This window comes from Capsicum annuum, chromosome 12 (assembly GCF_002878395.1).
Source record: "Capsicum annuum cultivar UCD-10X-F1 chromosome 12, UCD10Xv1.1, whole genome shotgun sequence".
In the NCBI taxonomy this organism is placed as follows: domain Eukaryota; kingdom Viridiplantae; phylum Streptophyta; class Magnoliopsida; order Solanales; family Solanaceae; genus Capsicum; species Capsicum annuum.
This window is the reverse complement of record NC_061122.1, coordinates 17,561,210-17,582,322: the sequence shown is the minus strand read 5'-3', so window position 1 is coordinate 17,582,322 and position 21,113 is coordinate 17,561,210. Positions and strand designations below refer to the sequence as shown.

The 21,113-nt window shown below is 35.2% G+C and overlaps 1 long non-coding RNA gene across 1 annotated transcript; it reads right to left on the bottom strand.

Moving 5' to 3' along the window:
- Positions 1–2,629: 2,629 nt before the first annotated feature.
- Positions 2,630–15,446, bottom strand: LOC107850519. Its single transcript, XR_001668641.2, has 2 exons — positions 12,576–15,446; positions 2,630–2,780 (listed from the first exon to the last, which is right to left on the bottom strand). It is a non-coding gene; the product is annotated as an uncharacterized LOC107850519 (long non-coding RNA).
- Positions 15,447–21,113: the final 5,667 nt, after the last annotated feature.

Below are 21,113 nucleotides of genomic sequence, written 5' to 3'. Positions count from 1 at the left end.
TTTATTTTCCATTAAACTTACTACATCATCTATCTTTAGGCTAAATTTTGCACTACTATTAGTGGCAAGTTTTTCTATAAATCCTACACATATTAATAAATTATTCTCATTATTCATTTCTTCAAATCCATTAGTCTGAATACCTATCTTTATATTTTTCCAAATTTTAAAGAATTTATCATATAGTCTGGATTGCAAAAAATAAATTCCTCCATTTGTTGGCATGTCTACTTCCTTTATTCCTATGATAGATCTTTTAGAGTATGACCATATATTATCATATATTGTAACAAATATTTTAGCTCCTAGATTTTTCCTAGTTAGTCCTTTTAGACCTACTACTTTGAGTCCCATATGCATGAGGCTCATGTTGGATTTTGCAAGTTGTTTTAAAGATTCTGAACTTATTAGGTTTATACTGGCGCTAGCTTTTCCAATAATGCACATTTGTTCTTCCCTATAATGTTTATATAATTGTACTATTGAAAATATTCCTTCATTATATAGAGTCTCAGTGCTTAATAATTTTAGTTTGTTCTGTTGAAAAAGTTGTATATCTTTATCCACATCTACTATCTCTTCTAGCTGTTGTCTTGAATCATTTTTGATCTATTTATGATTCTGGATAACATGTTGGTTTTTAATTTCTTGGATAAAGCTTGATCTTGGTCTGTTTGTAGATGTTGGAAAAAGGTCCATGCTTTGGCAAATCAAAATGTACGAAGATAGTATAGAATGGACAACTTTCACATGTCTCTGTTATTTGTCCACCCTTACATCTGGTCTAAGTTTGAAAATCAGGTTGGATGGCTCATAACTGATGAGATTGTGAGGCCCGAAAATCATCCTTTCTAACTTTAGATGTTCCGACATTGTAAGTAGTCTGTAATGAGTGTTGCTCATTAGCTTCTTTAAGTAGTCTTGACAAGATGAGGCTTTATGTATGTATATATATATATATATATATATTCCAACAACATGTATGTATACGCCTTAAAAAGGTGTGAAACATCACGTTGGGATAATTTCATTTGACGAATGACAATGGCGTTATACTATTATATCATACCACTACTTAACTTATCATAATTGTTTAAAATTTCAATCCTTTTAAATGATTACATAAATTTCTAATTTTACCTAAAAGCTCGAGTACATCACAAGAGAATGTGATGTATTCAGGTAAAATTAAGTGATGCACGGAAGAATATGATGTATAAGTGTAAAATTATGTGATGAATCCAGAAAATGTGATATATCCAAAATAATGTAACTCAACCATAAATAAAATATGAAGATAAGAATATTTTAAACTGGTCGAGACTGAAAAAAGAAAAACAGCTTGTTGAGGGTGATGAACTATTGCACTGTATAAATATTGTATTACAATGTATATGAGTATATACACATCTCCTACATATAATTATACATCATATATGCATACTTCTACAATATTTATATGATATAAATACAATTTTGATGCATTTACGTAAGAAGCATAAAAAATATAATAGTACGTCACATATTATTTGGAAAAACTCAAAGAGAAGGATAACTCACTCTTTCAAAAGATATATATAGGTGATCTGCGGTGATCTGCACCTAAACATTAATCATGAGTTTATAGTTAAAAAAAACTCATGATTTATATGGTAAAGTACTTTCTTTAATTTTCATTTTATATGTCCTTACTTATCTGGACAAATAAAAATATAATATGCCATTCCTATAAGAAAATGTCATTAAAAATATGTCACATGCAAAACTTTTTTCAAAAATTCAAAATAATAAAAAATCTAGAATGCAGGGTAGTTTGTATAATCATGTTTGAGAGACCATCTCAAGAGATCTTGATGTTTGTTGAATTCTCTTTTGTCGGAAAATTAAGCACAAAGAAACTTTAATTATACCAACAAAGAGGACAAAATTGCTATTTACAGGTCATGGGCAGTGGCGGCAAAACCAAAAATTTCGTTAATAATGTAATATAAATATGTATGAACAATAACTTTTAGTTTATATAATTCGTATAATTCTTAATATATATAATACCTAATCTACATGTGGCTGCGCTACTAGTTATCGGTTCAACTATCAAGTAGGACACTTAAATAATTTTAAGTTCCTTTAATGATATTCCGGCTTTTTGCTAACACCCAAATATATCTTGATTCGGTCAATCTCTTGTGAATACACAAATTCAATGATTTTCTATATTTTATATATTTCATTTTTCTTTATTATTCACTTTTTTCCGACATATTTCCGTTAATACAGAAGGAGTTTTGCCGTGTTTTTTGTGTATGTTGTGGCCATCCATGTATAGTTTCTATAGAATCAAGCTTCTCGTGATTTTGAAGCTCCTATGTCAAGATGAGGACATTTTGGTGAAATTATGCAAATGTAATACAGGCAAGATTGTATGCCAACTTCAAAAATTGATTTCGGTCAATTAGGATGTATTTTTGCCTTAATTTTTGGATATGTTGTAGCTTTCAAAGTTTGGTTTTGACAAAATTAAGCTGCTCATCATTTGGACGCTCCTACATCAAGACAGGAATATTTTGATAATATTATGGAAATATGTTAGAAAATAGGTCAGGTCAAATAGGTCAGGTCATAGATCGACTTCAAAAATAAATTTTTGTTAATCCAGAAGGTGCTTTGACTTGATATTTAGATATGCTGGTCTTTTGAGTCTTAAGCCTACAGAGTCAATTCGCTCATAGTTTACATGCTCCTACACCAAGACAGGAATGTTTTAGTGAAACTGCACAAATCTGAAAAAAAAAAAAAAAAAAAAAAAAAAAAACAGGGTCAGCTACACAGTCATACATGTTTATAAAGAAAAATCATCAAAATTAAAAATTTGGCGCAGCCACATCCTTTACCCATTCCCAGTAGCCACACGTGTAGCAGACGTTGCTAAATCTACAAGATGGAACACTCCAATTGCTAAGACATCCCTTAGTGTGAGAAGATTCGGTAGGCGCAATTTCCTAATGAATTGCGGATTTCAGCAGAGGAACATTCATATTAATGACCTTGCCCAAGAAATTTCAAATGACGGCTTTGGTTTCTATTTTCAACCATTGCCCAAGAAATTTCAAATGACGGCTTTGGTTTCTATTTCTCAACCATTCTTCATGATGAAGAAATTTGGAAAACAGCCCTTTTGTCAAGCGAGAAGACACTGATCCTTGGAGGCTGAATCTCCATTGTAAGGATTTTGGCATTCGGATTTCGTTGGTCACTCACTATATCTAGATCGATAAGGATGCGGTGTATTGTGGTCTCAAAGGTGTAAGCCTCTAATTTTGACCCTCCCAAGATCAAATTTTACCATTTACCCCGTTTTATCACACCCCCTTAATCATTTGATAAGTTCTACACAAGAAAATAACAAATTCAAAACCATTATTTGACACCTAATCCTAATAAATTTCACCAATTCCAAACCACCCCAACCCCCTACCCCACATACCCCTACCTATCCCATGTACCCCTAGACCCACCCGCTTGACACCTTTTTTCCCACTCAACAATCCACACTCATATTTTACATCTCACAATTAACACACACACTATAACACATATAGGAAAAGACTACACTCTCACAATACATACACATTCATCTTGCCATTAACGCACACATACCTCTCTCATAATTCACACACAGTAATAATTAACACACTCATCCATTCCAAAACACCATCACATATACATACACACACCATCACCGAGAAAAAGACCCCCACCATGATACGTACACACACAAACTGGGTAGACAGAGAATAGAAATTGAGAGAGAGGGGAGAAATAGGGAGCAAATAGGATAAACCAGTAAAAAGAGTTGAAATGTAGAGGGATATAAAGAGAAGGTGAAATAGAGAGAGAAAAGCAGACAAAAGCTGAATTTTTCGGTGAGTTCTTCTCTGAAAAATGCTGCTGTCGCACAAATTCGAGCTATGGTTCTCTGTTTCTTTGCTATTGCTGAGCTTGCTGGAGTTTTGGTGAAGTGGAATCAGTGAACCCAACTTCTGTTTTGACCCAAATCACATCACGTATCTACACCATCCCCTTTTTTGACAAAATTTGCCAGCAAACGACGTCACTAGCTCCATTTTCCCAAAACCCTACCCGAAACCGTGCTAGCAATTGGCAAAAATAGAAAAATGAAAACTGAGATTGGCCATTGTTGAAGTTCGACTCGAGGTTTCGAACGCGAGTTTTGCCATATTTAATTGTAGTAATACATCGATTTTGAAAGCTTCTTCTAAGGTCCAACTCTTCAACTCCTTCTCTTTATTTTATTTAATTCGATAGGTTGATGATATGATTTTGTGGTGTGTTTGAATATGCTTTGAGCTTTCATAATTTTCTTGGTTTGATTGGTTGATTTTATATAAGAGTTGTTTAATCATGGGGTCGAGAATGAAGAGGGCGGAAATTGAAAATTGATAAAGATGAATGTAGACACATAATTTTGTCCCTCCCAAAATCATTTTTACTTATTTACCACCTTACCATAAACCCTTTTTAGTTGATAATTTTTCTATAAAATGACAAAAAATAGCAACCAACACTCAACAAATTGATAACAAATTTTATCTTATCCCCTACCCTACCCCACTACCCCTACCTCCATCTCACCACCCCTATCCCTAGCACGTCACCACCCCAACACGTTTTTTATATTTCCACTCACACCTCCATCTCACCACGCCTATCCCTACCACGTCACCACCCCAACACGTTTTTTATATCTCCACTCAGAAATACACTAAAAAAAGATTCCCACATTCATCACACACAAAAGAGAAGCGGGACCCACAAGGATTATTCCATCATACTACTCTATCACTATATACACAATTCACACACCCACCTTAGAGGATATTGATTCACGCACACCATCAGGAGAAAAGGACACACAACCTCCATTTCTTTCCATCAACAACATACACATTGCCACCATCTTCTCCACTGGAAACATACACCCAAGGCCATTACACACAAACTTTCTCCAATTTTTCCTATACAGACAGAGCCACACTGAGGCTCACACCATCGAAAAACACAACACACACCCACAAAAAGGGGAAGATAAAAATAGAGAGGTAATTAAATAATAGATCAAGATAAATCTAAATTTAGAGAGTTAGATATGGAGAGAGGGAGATGGAGAGAATCAAAAGAGAAAAGGCGAGAGAGATAGGAATGCAGAGGGAGACGAAAAATCCCACCGTTGTTACTGTTCAGGTGAATTTTTGTCAGAGAATGACCTGCCACTCCTGATTTCTAACCAAACTGACCCCCATACATTTGATTCGGGCGATATTCCGTCGATAATCATTTGTGAACCATTGTTCGTCTTTCATGTCTTTGGAAAACCTACAAAACCCAGTTACCAGATTGTTAAGCCGGTGTGGGTCTGTCTTTCTCGTGAAATTATTAGTTTGTGTAGGTGATGAATAGTAAAGGATATATCGAGCTCATTTGTTCGTGATTGAGGTTCAAATTGGGGTTTTTTTTTGGACGGATTCCATCTTTGATATATCAATAATTGAGGTCCAATTCTATTCTTTTTCATCTTTTTATTTTATTGTTTATTACATTTGATGTGTTGGATTGAATATAGTGTGTTGTTTGACCCTTATTAGTGGTGAATAGTTGCTTGATGTTGATTTATTGTTGGTTCCATTGGTTATGTATTGTGTGATAAAAAGATATCTCGTTTAAGATTTTAAATTGGTAATTCAAGAATAAAAGAGGGGTAGGAATTGAAAATTAACAAAGGTGAATATTGATTAGTTTGATTCATTGATGATTATCCGATTTGAAATAAACACTGATTATGTTGTTGAACCCGATAGTGACATGTTTTAGGCTGAAATCGATAAGCAAATTTTAGGTTTTGGGGTAGGTAACTCATAGGACTCTATATCATTGAATGTGTGAATGTCTGTGTTGAATGATTTCTTGATTTTTATTATATTTCATCAAATGTATTCATTCGTCAGGGAATGCCTTGAGGTCACATTGCACTTATTCACCGGGGAATGCCCTAATGTATCATGTACGCAAAAGAGGTTCGTGATGAAGGCTCGAAGCACTAGGTAAAGCATTGGAGCTTAGTCTAGGACTAGTTTAAAATTGGATTTAAATTTTGATATTTTTATTTTTGGGACTGTATAACTCGGACTGGACATTATTTTGGTTTTGAACTTTGATTGATTTGTTTGTTGCTTGTTTTATGTGGCTTATACATTCATAGTATAAAATTAGCCGATATAATTCACGAAGTAACCATTGTCGAACCACGAGATCGAGGGTTGCCTAACACCCTTTCCTCGATCAATAGAATTCCTTAATCGAAATCTCTGTTCGTGGATCAGTTTAAAAGAGTCAAAAATATTTTGAAAAGGATTTCCAAAGGTGATTTAGCACACCTGACTTATGTCAAGTGACGACTCTGAGTTTTGAATGATAAAAGTCCTTTTCGAAACAAATTTTAATTTTGTCACCTAATAATAAAAAACCTTTCAATCTTAAAATGAATTCATTTTGGTTGAAAAAAGGGTGTGACAATGAATGTTGGTTATTTTAATTTGTTGATGATTATTTAATTTGGAATAAGTATTGATGTTGTTAAACACAATAGTATCATGATGTCGTTGAATGCAACTGACCCAGGGAAGTAACTTAGTTTCGGGGCCATTAACTCAACTAATTGGTGGAAAGTTCGGATGAAAAGATCGGATAGCTTAATCCAAAATTCATGTCATAATCATTAGAGTTGACTATTATTTTCAGATGAGTTTCCTTTTCTCTTTTTCAAATGCGGACATTCATTTTTTCCTCTTTATTTTTATTTTCTTTTCTTGAGTCAGTTATCCAAATAAAAATTTATTATCATCTTTCTCTTGTTTTTGAGTCAAGTCCATGTCAAAACAAATGAGAAAGGATTTCAAAACTAGCTATCTGCTGCTTTAATTGCACAAAGCAAGATAAAAAACCAACACATAAAAAAGATATGATTATGAGCTGAAATAAGTCATACAGAAAGTTTTGTCGATAGGCAAGTCTGGGAACCCTTGGAAATACCAAGGTTCAAGAGGTGTATCTGAGAAATATGGAAAAGCAGAGATAACCGCATTTATTTCAGAGTCACTCTTAATAATCTGAATTCGGGTTAATGATGCAGCAAGTCAATGGCATATGCTAATGGTTGGTAGCAAGATTAAATGTGATGGGGGCAAGAGCGATTCTCGCAAAAGCTAAAGCCATAACCCAGCCACCGTGTTTTTAAACTTATAGGCTTTCTTTGTATGAAACAGGAACACATGCTACCTTCAAATCAAGGATTTCAAATCCTAAACAATCAAAGGCCATAATTTCTCACTTTTACAAATACAAGAAGCAATGTTGCTGCATAGGTTTGTTAATCAAAACCACAGTAAACTCATAATTCAATATCTTTAGGAGACGCATCTCCTTGTATGGGTAATTTAAGTGACATTTGTAAGGATATGCATTTCCTTGAAAAATTCAAGTGGAATTTGTAATGAGACGCACTTTCTTGTTTGGGTAATTCAAGCGACATTTGTAAGCAGATGCACTTCCTTGTTTGGGTAATTCAAGCAGCATTTATAAGGATACACACTTCCTTGTTTAGGTATTCAAGTAGCATATGTAAGGAGACATATTTCCTTGTTCGGGTAATTCAAGCAACATTTCTAAGAAGATGCATTTTCTTGGGTAATTCAAGTAGCATTTGCAAGGAGACGCATTTCCTTGTTTGAGTAATTCAAGTGACATATGTAAGGATACACATTTCCTTGTTCAGGTAACTCAAGAGACATTTGTAAGGAAACACATTTCCTTAGGTAATTCAAGTGGCATTTGTAAGGAGACGCACTTCCATGTTTGGGTAATTCAAGCGGCATTTGTAAGGAGACGCACTTCCATGTTTGGGTAATTCAAGCGGCATTTGTAAGGAGACGCACTTCTTTATTTTGGTAATTCAAGCGGCATTTATAAGGAGACACACTTCCTTATTTGGGTAATTCAAGAGACATTTGTAAAGAGACACACTTTCTTATTTGGGCAATTCAAGCGACATTTGTAAGGAGATGTACTTCCTTGTCTGGGTAATTCAATCGGCATTCGTAAGGAGATGCACTTCCTTGTCTGGGTAATTCAAGTAGTTTTCGTAAGGAGATACACTTCCTTGTTTGGTTAATTCAAGCAGCATTTATAAGGATACATACTTCCTTGTTTGGGTAATTCAAGCGGCATTTGTAACGAGACGCACTTCCTTGTTTGGGTAATTCAAGCGGCATTTGTAAGGAGATGCACTTCTTTATTTGGGTAATTCACGGCATTGATAAGGAGACACACTTCCTTGTTTTGGTGATTCAAGCAGCATTGGTAAGGAGATGCACTTCCTTGAAGGGATGATTCTAATTTTACTTGTTAGGTGATGTACTTCATAACTTAAGTTTTGACTACTAGACAATGTACTTCCTAGTCGAGTCATTCTACTTGATTCCTAAGAAGATGTACCTTCTAGTCGAGTCATTCCTTTGATTCCTAAGAAGATGTATATCCAAGTCGAGTCATTCCTCTTGACTCCTAAGAAGATGTACCTCCTATTCAAGTCATTCCTTTGATTCCTAAGAAGATGTACCTTCTACTTGAGTCATTTCTTTAATTCCTAAGGAGATGTACTTCCTAGTCGAGTCATTCCCCTAGATTCCTAGAAGATATACTTCTTGATCGAGTGAGTCCCCTTGATTCCTAAAAGATGTACATTCTGGTCGAATTATTGCATTTAACCCTTAGGAGACACACTTCCTTGTCAATTTTTATTTGTCAGGTGACACACTTCCTAATTTGAACTTTATCTCTAGAAGACGTACTTTCTAGCCGGAATTGCTCACTTTAATTCTTACGAGACGCACTTTCTAGTCTTGGTCATTTAATTTTAATATCAAGAGATGCGTTTCTTGGTCAGAGTCTTGATTCATCCTTGCAACATACAAGTAATTATGATTGGATTTGACATTCACAAAAGTCCTCTGATGTTAAACTGGGGAAAAAATTTAATTAATTTTGTTTGGAACTTCACTTTTCTAGCGAATGAAATCTCTCTATGTAATAACATTTGTTTGGGATAATTTTCTTTCTAATTTTGATGTGATTTCAGGAGTCCGCTTAAAGAATAGAGTGAATAAATGGAAAGTCAAGCAACAAAGTGAAGAAGTTGAAAGTCAAGCAACAAGGTGAAGAAATTGAAAGTAAACATATTGAAAAATAGCAAGTCAGGAGTCTGCCTGGAGAATAGGGTGAAAAAATTAAAAGCCAAGCAACATTGAAGAAATTGTAAGCCAGGAGCCCGCGCTGAAAAAATTAAAAGCAAATCAACAAGTTAAAGAAATTGCAAGGCAGGAGCCCGCCTGGAGAATAGAGTGAAGAAATTACAAGTCAGGAGACCACCTGAAGAATAGGGTGATGAAATAGTAAATCAAGAGTCAAGGGAAGTTGAATAGATAAGACTTTTGTAATTTCATTTATGTTTTAACTTGTAATATTTATTTTTGATGCAATGACAGAACTACGGACCGGAACCTCGATGGACCTCACTTGACTCCCCAACTCGATATAGTCTCTTTCCTTCCAACCCTTTGAGATACCTGCGACTTGACTCTCACACAACTTGGGATAGGTAGGATGCACAAAATCAAGACTCGGTTTACCTCCTTCCTTCTGTTTCTTTCTTCTGAATAACAGTCAGGACAAAATTACATCCGTTGTCTAATTTATTTCTCTGAAAACTCTGTGTTTATACCCAAAAAAGGGCATGATTTGGACACGTAATTATGTCTTTCCCTAAAATCATTTTTACTCATTTACCACCTTACCATAAATCCCTTTTGGTTGATAATTTTTCCATAAAATGAAAAAATTAGCAACCAACTCTCAACAAATTGATAACAAATTTTATCTCATCCTCTACCCTACCCCACTACCCCTACCCTCACCTTACCACCCCTACCCCTACCATATCACCACCCCAACACGTTTTCTATATTTTAACTCACTAAAATACACTAAAAAAAGATTCCTACATTCATCACACTCAAAATAGAAGTGGACCCACAGGAATTATTCTGTCACTATATACATAATTCACATACTGGAATTATTCTGTCACTATATACATAATTCACATACTTACCTTAGAGGATATTGATTCATGCATATCATCAGGAGAAAAAGACACACAAACTCCATTTTTTTGTTCATTTTTTTCCATCAACAGCATACATATAACCTCCAACTTCTCCATTAGAAACCTACACCTAAGGCTATTACACACAAACTTTCTCTATTGTTTATACACACACATATAACCACACCAAGGCACACACCCCACTGGAAAACACAACATACCCATAGAAAAAAGGGATGGGAATAACACAGAGGGAAATTAAATTAATAGGTCGAGATAAATTTGAATTTAGAGAGATAGAGATGGAGAAAGGGAGATAGAGAGAATCAAAAGATTAAGGCGAGAGAGATCATAACACAGAGAGAGACAAAAAACCCCACCGCTGTTACTATTCCGGCAAATTTTGCTGGAGAATGACCTGCCACTCCTAATTTTTTACCAAAATGATCCCCATACACGTGATTTCGGTAATGTTCCATCGATAATCATCCGTGAACCATAGTCCGTCTTCCATCTTTTTGGAAAACCCACAAAACCCAGTGACCAGATTGTTAAGTCGGTGAGAGTCTATCTTTCTTGTGAAATTATTGGTTCGTGTAGCTGATGAATAGTAAAGGATATATCGAGGTAGCTTAATTCGTGATTGAGGTTCAAATCAAGATTTTTCAAACGCGATTCTATCTTTGATATATCGAAATTGATAATTGAGGTCCAATTCTATTCTTTTTCATCTTTTTATTTCATTGTTTATTATATTTAGTGTGTTGGATTGAATATCGTGTGTTGTTTGATCCTTGTTGGTGGTGAATAGTTTCTTGCTGTTAATTTATTATTGGTTCCATTGGTTATGTATTGTGCTATAAAATGATATCTCATTTGAGATTTAAAATTGGTACTTCGAGAATAAAAGAGTAATGGGAATTGAAAATTAATAAAGGTGAATATTGATTAGTTTGATTCATTGACGGTTATACGACTTGAAATGAACACTCCTGTTGAACCCGATAGTATCATATTTTAGGCTGAAATTGATAGGTAAATTTAAGGTTTCGAGGTAAAAAATTCATAGGATTCAATATCATTGAATGTGTGAATGTCTGTGTTGAATGATTTCTTCATTTTTATTAAATTTCATCAAATGTATTCATTCGCCGAGAAATGTCCCGAGGTCATATTATACTTATTTCCTAGAGAATGCCTCGACGTATCATATACGCAAAGGAGGTTCATGATGAAGTCTCAAAGCATATGGTAAAGGAGCTTACTCTAGGATTAGTTTAAAATAAAATTTACATTTTCGTAATTTTTTATTTTTGGACTGTATAACTCAGATTGGACTTTATTTTGGTTTTGAACTTTGTTTGATTTGTTTGTTTTATGTGGTTTATACATTCATAGTGTAAAATTAGTCTATTTTATGTGGTTTATTCATTTCATAGTGTTGTACTAGTTGATACACTCTATATAGCGATCGTGATTGAGCTACGGGATCGAGGGGTGCCTAACACCTTTCCCTCTGTCAACAGAATTTCTTAACCGGAATCTCTGTTCATGGATCAGTTTTTGAAGAGTCAAATTGATTTGAAAAGGATGTTCAAAGGTGAATTGGCATACCAAACCCATGCCAAGTGGCGACTTTGAATTCAACTGAAAAGGAATCCTTTTTAAAATAAATTCTATCTTTTATCACTTAATAATAAAAATCCTTTCGAACTTAAAATAGAATCTGTTTTGCGAAAATTTTGACTTTTGAGAGTCGCCACTTAATTTTGAAAAGGAATTAAGAAACCTTTATAAAAGTTACTTCAAACAATTCAAAACAGGAAAATCGTTTTAAATTAGAGATTCTAGATAAGCGGTTCCTATTAACATTTTAGGAAAGTGTTAGGCACCTAAAACGTCCACTAACTTGCGGTTATCCGGACTGTTTGAAATTTATCTTTGACTAACTTTGGAAAAAAGTTGATTTTTGCAAAGAAAAGTAATTTTAGTGATATTTTAGTGTTTATGCAATACCAGTTTTTAGGCGACTTAGTTACGGATTTTAACTAAGTTCGCAAAGAAACATGTAAATAAGTAAACGAAAGGAAAAGGGGAGAAAAGCGGGGAAGTAGTGATTTAGGCTTTCAAGCCCAAACCATCGGCCCTGTCCTAATCTAGTTGGGTTTTTAACCCATTTCACCTGTCTTAGTCTAGTTTTCGAGCCTTTGGCTCGAGTCTCGCTCCACCTGCATTAAATTTACAACTTTGGCTTCGAGGCCCAAATGAAATAAAGGAACAAATAAATAAAAGACGACAAAATGAATAAACAAATAAAAGAAAAGAAACGTTTTAATACCTTGGCCACTTCAAAGATGGGATTTTAATCCATTATTCCTCTTTCGACTTCTCGTATCCATATGCCACGTGCTCAACTTTGGGCATTCATCCGGGCTTGACTCGGAAGGATAGGCCTCATTAGCCCATTTATGAAATGCAAAGAGAGAAGCCCATTTGGGCTCCAAGGGAGGTGCATGCAAAGAAAAGATATATGAATTAATACGCGTTCATAAAAATGAATTACTTTTATAACAAAAAAAATTCAGAAAGTTCAAAGCTGCTAAAAAAAATCACTATTTCGATACATAAAAGGAAACTTAGCTACTAGATTAGTGATATATGCGACATGACATAGAGATCAAAGAGAACACACCATATTATGCTGGACTTTGGCATAAAAGTATGCATATGCATGAAAGAATTCTAGTAAAAGTTCACTTTTCCTAATCGCATGTGATGACCATTAGATGAAACCATAGGACGTAATGTTGGTTTTTTTTGTTGTAGTAGAGGGATGCTATAATATTTGTTAAAGGACCGTACATTAATAGTAAATCACAATCCATTCCTTCTGACAAAATGATAGGTTCCGGTGCTTACTTATGAGAAGGAATACACAGAAACTAAGAAAATTGTATCAGTTGGCTATCAAACCATTCAACTGGAATACAAAATTGAAGAGTTGAAGATAATTCCCAAAAATAGATACTTAAATTTATGCTCCAGATGAACCAAGATAAATTTGTTTCACCTCTTTTCTTGTATGTTGTACAGTGTATACAGGACAATCTAATCAACAAAAGCAAAGAGGGTTTCACTTAAATCAAGAACACTATTAATTTCCAACACTAAAATCGAAATGCAGTCATGCACTTCAAATAAACCAACCTATACCACACTATATGAGACTCTCAAGTTAGTAGAGATGAAGAGAAAATGATTTGCTAGTTGTTTCGGGGATTGCGTGAATAAACATAGCCTTCCCCCCCATCCTAGTCAAGAGACAGAGTGAACACGAAAATAAGCGAGGTGGACGTATAAACATAAATTTCATCCAATCAGCAGATATTCAAAGAAACCAAAAACTGTGACACTCCGTTCATGTAAAGAAAACAAAATTAGACTATTTTCTTTAAAAAGACTTACTCCAAATTCGCAACTAGCGCATCCATCTCCCTATCCCGACCACATATTGGCAACGAGTTCAAGAGAAAAAATAAAGCCAAAAGGGAGATAGATGGGCACAAATATCAACCTCATCCTCTTTTGACAAAATCAAAATGAGTTTTAACAGTCAAAACGATCATCGAGGAATCATGGGATTCACTACTTTTATCAGACATATCCTCGTGTTCTTTGTCATAAGAGAAGCCAAAGACTCAAGAGGAAGTCCGATTAATGACACTACTAGTTCAACAACATCAACTAATGACGACAAACATGATGAAGTCAAATACGCACAAAACACCCTTGGTTCGAACTATTGAATAAGATCAAAGCAAAAATCCTCAACTACAAAACCAAGGCACCGTTGAAATGAAACTAACCAAACACCAAACTTTAACATAGGAATCAACTATAACAATATACCTTCAGCCCAAAAATCGTCAAAACATGCAACTTTACTGTAAAGTCAGCTACAACCGAATACCACCAATCCGAAAATGAAAATGATCAAAACATGAAATTTGACATAAAGTCATCTAAAACCACATATTATCAACCTGAAGACTATTAATTCACGACACTTTAACGAGGTCAGCTGCACAAACCTTAAGTTGTTACACAAACATGAGAGTATTCGATCAAAAATCAATCAATAATATTTTTTTTTCGTTAAGCCAACAACCTACAGTCTTCAAAACTTCTAACAATAGGCAACCTAACAAGCAATATCGTTATAAAACTTATAACTACAGAAGATTGAGATGAAGGAGAAATGAACGAAATTCGATGGAACGGGGAGTTACCTATTTCGTGGCAGCAAACACGACTCGAAATTTTGTCAAGATTGCAACTACCACCACTTAGAATTTTTCCCAAAGAATTTCTAATTCCAGAAGAGAAAGAAAAGAATCAAGAAGATCCCCTAAATAGTGACTAAAATTCTTCTCTCCTTAGATTTCTACACCCTAGAAGTTTTGAACCCTCCTCCTTCAAGCCCTGAAATTTTCTCCCTTTCCAGCTTTTAGGAGAACTCCTCACAGAGAACCTAGGAGGAAAAGAAAAGGAAAAATTCCCCAATTTAAAACCCTAGAACAAAAACTCTCAAAACCAAAAGAAAAATTCTCGACCTAATTTCTTCAAACAATTTTCAAACCCTAACTTTTCTAACCCTCCACCAGCCTTCAATTTTTCCAACCCCCTAAACTGTGACCCCAAGGGTCTTTATATAGAAGATGAATTGGGGGGTAAATTGGGGATTTTTGAAGGAGATTTTGAAATTCAAAATTTCCATTCCCCTTTTATTTTGGTTTGGTTTTCATCTGCAAAAATGGTACTCCATTTTGAATTTTTCTTCTCAAATCAAAATGGGTGGACCAATAACAAATTGGGAAAATCAAAATGTACCCCAAACCAATGAAAATCTACCAGATAGGTACGAATTCGTACCATGGTACCTGAGATTTGCAGAATTGATTCGTTGGAGAAGCCAACTCACCAATTTTTGGAAGCTTCTAGGCTTTCACAAATGAGTTTGCGTGGGACGCATGGTGAGGGCTAAGGATGGCAGGTTACGGGTTGGTTCGGGATGGGTTGATAAAGTTGTGATGTGGGATTTTTTCTTCTGCTTGTACACGTCCACTGCTGTTTTTGGTTTTCCCTTGGTTTGAAGAAAAGGAAATAAGGGATAAGAGAATTGGGATGGTCCTGGTCGCGGGTGGTATGTATTGGGCTGTTGAGAGGGTTAGGTGGGTTTTAATGGGTTGGAGTGCATGTTGGGCCTCAGGAAATTAGGGGTTAATTTAAAATAACCCTCAATTAAATTAGGATATGGATAGTTTAGGCTATTTATTTAATAGTCAAAAAGAAAGAGACTTTAGGCCATTTCATTTAAAATTTAGCCTAATTAAACTCAATAGACAAATTGCATTGAAATTATGGACGAATTATTTCAATTAAGGTTCAAATTTAAATAAATTGACTAAATTCAATTGATATTAGATGCAAATTAATCCCTTGTTAAATCTTGAGCTTCTTGGTTTAATAAAACCAAACAAGTAATTCTCCAAATAAATTATTTGTAATAATAAATTATATTTAAATCAAGATTTAATTATTTAAATTTATTTTTCAAATAATCCTTAATTCAAAGTTCAATTTTGATGAAAATGTTCATTTAAATGACATCATTTATACAATCTCGTAAATGCAAATACGAAAATATATAATTATCATTTAAATGACAAATTTAGACCAAATACCTATTTTAAAATGCATTTATTTGGAAAAAATAATTGTTGTGATTTTATTTGAAAATCGAAGAAACTCAAAATTAAATTGGATTATGGAGGGCAAAAATTAGGTGTCAACAACTGCCCTCTTCTTTTGGGTAGGATGGATGTGAGTAATCCTGGGCAAAGGGAGGTTGACGTTTCTAATTTTTGTCCGACCACAAATTTGAATCTGGAGGAGGTTGGTTTTCGCACGAGTTTCATAGTTATGGCCGAACCTTGGTATCAGGTTTCCTACATATCTCAGGTTACATGAGAATTCAGGTCACTTGTAGTTCATAAAGCTTGATTTAAAGCATGATTTTCAAGAAAATTCACCAACAATCACGGTTTCAGAGTTTTTAGTTAAACCGAGAGGCTGGAGAATAGAGGGATTTTGGGGGGAGGTTGGAATGCAGTCGACTTTTCTACATAGAGTTCAGCCTATATATCCCCGAAACTCAAGGAATCAAACTGCTTGTAGTTCGACTCGATCGGTAGAAAAAATAGTCTTCTATTTCAGATGATCTTTGGCTCGAGATGAGTGACAAGTTGATCGAGTTGCGGAAAAGAGTCTTGTAACCTCTTAACCATGAATGTAGGATCCTTCACATCCATAGGAAAGAACTTAACTGGACATAATTTCCAAAACTCTAAGTGTATTGCCACCCGACTTTGAAAGGAAGAGAAGGTTACCCTCGGCAGGAGTTTAGAAATATTCCAAAGGTGAAGCTAAAACCAGAATATCCTGAAATACCCACATGCCTTCTAACAGGGGTGTGGTTGGATGGTGGTGGTGATCATCCTTTATCTCGCGTCCAAAGAGTTTGACATCTCTCTTTAGACTATGTCCCATTTTACTGCTAAGAAAGAGTTCCACATTGTGCTGCGTCCTATTTGAAGTCATCCTCACCTGTGGTTTTGATTTGAGATTTTCATCCTCTCAGATTCTCTCGCTAATGCTTCAAGCAAAAAGTGTTAGTGCTAAACATAATTCACGAAAGAGGTATATAGTCTTTTACTATATCTCTACATGAGTTATCGCCTGAGAAGCAGATTTATCTCTTTGTGTACCTATTTGGAATGAAATAACTAGAAATAACAAACACAACAACCCTCTTAGTTGTTGTATAATTATGACATTTATTGATTAAATATGTCTTCAAAGTGGGGTGGCCCTTTTGGACACCGGTGATACTTTATACAGAACGGTCCCTACAACTGTGTAATCTTGTGCTGGTGTGAAAAACCTTTTGGTTACCTATATCACTTGTTGTATGTGGAATGATAACCTCTCTGGTTATAGCGTATGATCAATTTATAAATTTTCCTTAAATTTTCAATCTTTGGATAATCTTATGCATTATTTGATGTTGGATACGAGGCGACTTACAGATATCCTTTGAATTCCTAGCTTTTAGGTAATCCTACACATTATCCGACTTTGGATAAGAGATGGCTTACAAATATTCCTCCAATGTCTAGCTTTCAGGTGTTTCTGCACATCATCCGACCTTGGATACAATATGACTTATAGATAATCCCTCAAATTGTTAGTCTTTAGGTAATCCTGCACATAATCGATATTGGATATGACGCGGCTTATAGAGAACCCTTGGACGTATCAATTTGATAATCTTGAATATTCTCCGGTAAGGATTTAGTTGCGACTTATGGATAACCTTTGAACTATTGATTTTTGGACGATCTTGCATACTATCAGGTTAGGATGTTGTGGATTATGGATGACCTACAGGCTACCAACTCATAAGTGATGTTTTACACTATCCTATTTCAACTAATATGACTTATAGATAACCCTCAAATTGTCAATTTCTAGGAAATCTTATATATCATTCATCCTTAGATAGCGACTAAAAGGCGTCCCTTCAAATGGTGTGCTCTCGATGTATTCAGGTGTTGATTCATAAAATGATGAGATATCCTCGATGCCATCATTTATGTCTTGCTTGTCAACAGATATAAAATGATGATAATATCCTCGACGCCAACATTGTGTCTAGTTTTTCAACCGATATTGAATGATGATGATATCCTTGACGCCAACATTGTGTCTTGTGTGTCAATAGATATATTGAATGCTGATGATATCCTCGATGCCAGCGTTGTGTCTAAGGTGTCAACAGATATTGAATGGTGATGATATCCTCGATGTCAGTGTTGTGTCTAGCGCATCAATAGATATTAAATGATATGATACCATCGATGCCAGCATTTCTGTCTAGCGCATCACAGATATTGTATGATGATGATACCCTCGACGCCAGCATTTCTATCTAGCGTGTCAACAGATATTGTATGATGATGATATGCAATGGCCCTCTTGGCAATGATATGCAATGGCCCTCTTGGCAATGACACGAAATGGCCCTCTTGGCAATGATATGCAATGGCCCTCTTGGCAATGATATGCAATGGCTTTCTTGGCAATGATATGCAATGACCCTCTTGGCAATTTAAAATAATTTCACCTGAGTTTGTTTGTCTGCGTCTTACTTGCTACACGTACCTGTACTCAAGGTAGACGATTAGTAGACACAAAGTCGCTTTTGCTAGCGACCGTTTTTTAAAAAAAATTCTAAATACAATATTTATAAAGTTGGCAAGACACTTTTGTTTGTCCTCCATGATATCAAGAAATGAGATGGTCAATTCAAAAGGTTTTCAATAAATGGGTATTAGACCCAATTTTTGGGCTACCCAAAAAGTACCATTATTACTATATGCTCTGTTATGGCTCCCGACTTTCTTGGGGATTTTTCGAAAGAAACACTCATTTTTGTGTATCGATCATTGCATCCACAAAAAAATAATTAGTTTGAGTGAGACTACTCCGTGTTGACCTCTTTCGATCCTTGATTTGCCCCTCGCCATCTTTCAGGTACTTCATTATGTTAGGACTTCCACCTATGACTCTCCATCCCAATTGATGTCTAGGCAAATACTAAATAAAGATTTGTATAGATTCTTGATTGTTTCGAAAGCTTATATAAACTTTAAAAGATCTCTGCCAGTCATGTCATGTAATAGCTCAACGAACATCTGCCTCTTGATTTTGGCTATATTTGATAGAGGATTTTCAAAACTCATCATCATTGTTGGAGGGTTCTTCAAATAGTTCTGTCATAGCCAGAAATTAAGTCTACATAGACTTTGTCACAATTGGTAGCTTCAAAAGCTTGGCTTTAACCTCTGGTGCTGGGGAATTTGAAATATATTCCAGTATTTGGTAAAAATTTTGAGGCCTCCCTCAAAATTTCTGCCCCGTTTAAAGTAGTCTGAGATGATATCATATTGAGTGGATCTGAAGCCTTTGCTGATCTTCTTTCTCTTTGTTGGACGTTGATCTTCTCTTGTGAATTTTTGAGATTTCTTCTCAAAAATTCTACCCCAGTTTTCATTTCCTGGGGTTATATGACCGATCCATTGGAGCGCCTACGTATCCTGTTGAAGCAGGAATCAGGTCAAACGCAGTTCAAGACTACGCTAGGGATATACATAGAAAAAATCTAATGGGTTGACCGAAGCCGACATAGGCCGCCTACGTATCCCTTTCTTGGGAATTCAGGTCAAGCGTAGTTCGTATATAAAAGAAAAGGATAAATTTTCCTAAGAGGTTGACCGAAGCCGACATAGGCCGCCTTCGTATCCCTTTTTGGGAATTCAGGTCAAACGTAGTTCGTACATAAAAGAAAATAATAATTTTCCTAAGGGGTTGACCGAAGCCGACATAGGCCGCCTATGTATCCCTTTTTTGAAAATTCAGGTCAAACGTAGTTCGTACATAAAAGGAAATGATAAATTTTTCTAAGGGATTGACCGAAGCCGACATAGGCTGCTTATGTATCCTTTTTTGGGAATTCAGGTCAAACGTAGTTCGTACATAAACTCATAATATCCCTAAAAATACTCTTACCCATCTTACTAGGATATAAATAAGTGCTTCTATGGATGACATGATGTTTGCATTGCATTTGTCTTGATAGATCAAAGGATCAAATGTCCAATGGAGTCATCGCCTTCCTAGTTAACCACCTTGGTTTCCTCTAGATTAGGCTTCTTTGATTCTTGAACTCTTTGACTCTTCTGTTGACTGTTCTAGGGCTACCATTATTTTTTTTCTTGACATGACATGACAATGACAGGTTTTAAGTTACTGTTATACGATGGGCGATAAGTCATGAGTGGAGTGGAGGTCCAATTCAATAATGTTTCCTCCAATTAATCTTCCATGATTTCGATTGTCTTGGAAAATTCTTCCCTCTCATTTTCCCTTATTCCATCCTCGAGACTATTGCTTACATGGTTGAAAAATGATTGGTAGAGTCCAGTTTTACTACTAGTTATTTTTCTTTTCCTGTAACAAAGCTATAGTCAAGAAGTGGACCTCTTATTCATTTTGATCTGGTGAAGTAGGGTCATTTTGTGCCAACACAGAGTAGTTTCTATTACCGGCAAAGTAAAAACAACTCAAATACTAACGTGTTAGATTTCATTAGTAATAAGTAAAACAAGATGATAAGATAGGAAGTAAACACATAAAGTTGTTTCTCATCTCATGCGAATTGATCCATGAAATAATAATGACTCGGGGATTTCAATGAACAGAATTTTGCTCAATAATATAGATAGGTGGAATTTATTGGGAAGGTTCAACTCTTCTTCTTTCTTCAAGAAAGTGGAGGATAACAGAGCTTTTGGAGATATGGGTCGGGCCGAAAGACTGCCTATGTATCTCATGGAGGAGAAATCAGGCCCTACGTAGTTCAAAAATATAACAACTTTTTTTAATTCTAAAGTCAACTTTCCTAAAATGATAGCGATCATTTTGGAAGTTTTAAGAATGACTATGGACTTTTCTGAGAAACTTGGGAGACTTGGAGTACTTTTAGTCAGACTTTTGTATAGTGAGGTATATTTCTACCTAGAGATGTTCTATGGAAAACGGGATTGGATCATTTCGCCTTTGATTCGAATCAACATAACACGTATAAGCACATAAACGGTTATATTACACAAGCATATTGTAATAAATGTGCATCCTAATTAGGTGACCCGTTTGAGCCAAGAGTTTAGGCCTAATGAATTTTGAAGAATATATA